Source organism: Elephantulus edwardii, unplaced genomic scaffold (assembly GCF_000299155.1).
Source record: "Elephantulus edwardii isolate Elephantulus edwardi_28Jun2011 unplaced genomic scaffold, EleEdw1.0 scaffold00296, whole genome shotgun sequence".
Lineage (NCBI taxonomy): Eukaryota > Metazoa > Chordata > Mammalia > Macroscelidea > Macroscelididae > Elephantulus > Elephantulus edwardii.
The window spans coordinates 2,142,093-2,145,654 of record NW_006400046.1 but is presented as its reverse complement, the minus strand read 5'-3'; positions in this window follow the sequence as shown (position 1 = coordinate 2,145,654).

Below are 3,562 nucleotides of genomic sequence, written 5' to 3'. Positions count from 1 at the left end.
TATCCTTAGTTATTGTCCAGCTCTATGACGCATAGCAAGTAACTGTGTGGCCTGGATTAGGCACACCTTAGTCTCTAGATTGACATCGTTACTTTTCAGTATTATGGAGAGGTCCCTGAGAGCAGATTTTCCCAGTGCAATTAGTCTTTCGAGTTTCTGACTGCTGGTGCTAAGAGTGTTGATTTTGGAGCCAAGCAAGCTGTAATTGTTAACAACTTCAATCTCTTCTCCATCTATCATGGCCAATTGGCCCAGTGGTGAGAATATTTGTCTTCTTGATGTTGAGCTTTAATTCATGTTGAAGACTACAGTTTTTGACCTTCTGCAACAAGCGCTTCAAGTCCTCTTCAGTTTCAGCAAGCAAGGTTGTGTCATCTGCATAACATAGGTTGTTGATGAGTCTTCCTCCAATCCTGATACCACATTCCTCCTCTTAAAACCCTTCTTCCTGAATGATCTGTTCTACATATAGATTGGCAAGGTATGGAAACAGAATGCACCCCTGACACATTCCTTTCCTGATTTTGAACCATGCAGTATTTTCCTGCTCTATTCTGAGGACTGCTGCCTGGTCCAAGTTTAGGTTTCATATAAGCACAGTCAAGTGTTCTGGGATTCCCATTTTCAAGGTTAGCCACAATTTGTTGTGATCCACACAGTCAAATACCTTTGCATAGTCAATGAAGCATGGATAAACATTCCTCCAGTACTCTTTGCTTTCTGCCAAGATCCTTCTGACATTGGCAATAATATCTCTACAGCCTCAGAAACTTGATGGAGGGTTGCTATGCATTGAATCAACTCTAACGCAATGAATGAACTTTAAGTTTTTAAATATTTTTTTGGAATTGCCCTCTGGTAGGCAGCAGGAATTGCTAGGAAGGCAGGGATCCACTTACACGGTGTTCTGGGTGACCATGAAAGGTGAGAAACCCGTCTGACCCCGCATTTTCCAATCTGAGAACACCTCCCCAGCCTGGCCATGGTTGATGTTGATCTGTCCTTCTCTCCTAGTCAGCCCCTCTTCTCACAGAGCCTCCCAAAAGCGAGGTGAGGGTGGCTTCTGTGCCAAATACATCCTTTTATGTGAATAACTAGGGCAGGGTGAGCACTCGTATCTTCTGCCAGCCTCCCATTGTCATCCACTCTTCCTGAGAAAAGGAGCAGCAGGAACTTGGAGGCTCACAGGACAAGCTCCTGGACACTGGTCCTCCGGAGACATCTGCTCATTTCTAGCCTGTTGTTGATAGGTGCCATCGAGTCAACTTCAGCTCAGAGCTACCCGAGTATCGCAGATCTGGACCTTGCCCTATCCTGTGCCATCCTCAGCTTCTGATAAACATAGCTGAGGCCCGTCTACAGTCACTGTGCCAATCGATCTTGTTGAAGGTCTTCCTCTTTGTTACTGACCCTCTACCTTTCCAAGCATGATGTTTTTATCCGAGGACTGACCCCCTCCTAACAACAGTATGTGAGATGTAGTTCCACCATCCTCACCTCCAAGGAACACTGTTTTCAGTTTCTCTAAGACATATTTGTTCTTTTAGCAGTCCATGGATATTCTGTACTCTTCTCCAGCATCACAACTCAAAGACGTCGATTCTTCTTCTCCTTACTTTCTGTCCAACTTTCAGATGCATAGAAATTAACTGAAAAGACTATGTCTTGGATCATATTCACCTTAGTCCTCAAACTGGTGTCATTGCTCTTCAGTGCTTTGGAGAGGTGCTTGACAGCAGGTTTTCCCAATGCAACACACCCTTTGATTTCTTGATTGCTGTACCAAGGGTGGTGGTGTGGATCCAAGTAAGATGAAATCATTGACAGCTTCAGCATTTTCTCTGTCTTTCACGATGTTGCCTGTTTGGTTCAATGATGAGGATTTTTGAGTTTTTTTTATGTTGACATTAAATATATACTGAAGGCTAGTCTTTGATCTTCTGCAAGTGTTTCAAGTCCTCTTCACTTTCAGCAAGCAAAGTTGTGTACAAAGAGCTGGAGTTAGAAAATAAAAAAGGAGGAACTCACTCAGCCTTTTTCAAACTGAAAGAATTGAGGAACACATTTAAGCCTCTAGTTGCAACAATGAAGAATGCTACAGGCAAAATCTTTAATGATGCAGGAAGCATCAAAAGAAGACTGAAGGAGCCATTGCCACTGTATCAAAAATAATTGACTGACATGGAACCATTTCAGGAAGTAGCATATGGTCAAGAACCAGCGGTAATGAAGGAAGACGTTCAAGCTACGCTGAGGGTATTGACAAACAATAAGGCCCCATAAATTGGTGGAATACCAAGTAACAGGTTTCAACAAACAGATGTAGCCATGGACATCTATGCCAAGAAATTTAGAAGACAGCTTCTTGGCCAATTGACTGGAAGATATCCATTTTTGTTCCCATTTACAAAAAAAGATGACTCAAGAGACTATGGAAATTACCAAACAATATCATTAATATTACATGCAAGTAAAATCTTGTTTGAGTATTATATTAAAAAAATAGGTAAAACAGTACTTTGACAAAGAACTGCCAGAAAGTCAAGCTGGATTTAGAAGAATCTGTGGCACTAGGGATATCATTGCTGATGTCAGCTAGGACTTGGCTGAAAGCAGATAATACCAAAGGGAAGTATGTTTGTGTTTTATTGACTATACAGATATATTTGACAGTGTGGATCGTAACAAATTATGGTTAACATTGAGAAGAATGAAAATCCCCAACACCTAGTTGTGCTTCTGCAAAACCTATACCTAGACCAAGAAACTCTTGTTCAAGCAGAGAAAGGAAACATTGCATGGTTTAAAAGAAAAAAAAAGGTGTGTGTCAGGGCTATCTCCTCTCTCCATAACTATGCAGTCCATATGCTCAGTGAATCACTTGAGAAGCTGAAGGAGGTGGTATCAGGATCAGAGGGAAACTCATCAACCTTTCTGAGTAGACCCCACCAGAAAGTTTGGATGGAGCAGTTGTGCAGCTACACCTTTGAAACTTGTCTTTTGGTCTTGGCCCAGAGGAGGGAGCTGGGGTCTCTCAGGACCTTCTTCTCATGTACAGGTTATGAGTTACCTGACAAGGTACAGGTTGGCCATGTCTTTGGCACTTTGCCATATTCCCTCTAGGTGGCGCTATCTTCCTGCATGATTCTAGATGTCCAACCTGTCCATCAGGTGAGCCACCAAGATTCCTGGGCCTTTTGGGGATTGAATGTGAAGACATGGTCCTGAGCAGGGTGAGGTTTGATTTTGGAGATTTCTAGGGCTTAGTGGTAGTAAGGAGCTGCAGTGCAAACCCAAAGACATGTGTTTTGAATTCACCGCCTGCTCCAAGGGAGAAAGATGGGCAATTTCCTCCCAGGCGATTTACCACATCTGACAACGTGCTGGAGAGTCAGCTGTGGGTTGGTTCCAACTAGATCATACACAACAACAACAACAACAACAGCACCACAACAGGAAGCTCTTTGCTGCTAGCCCAGAGGCCACACTTGGTGGCAGTTGGAATTCATAGATAGCTCTGAGGGAGAAAGATGGGCAGTCTCCTCCCGTGTGACCCACAGCC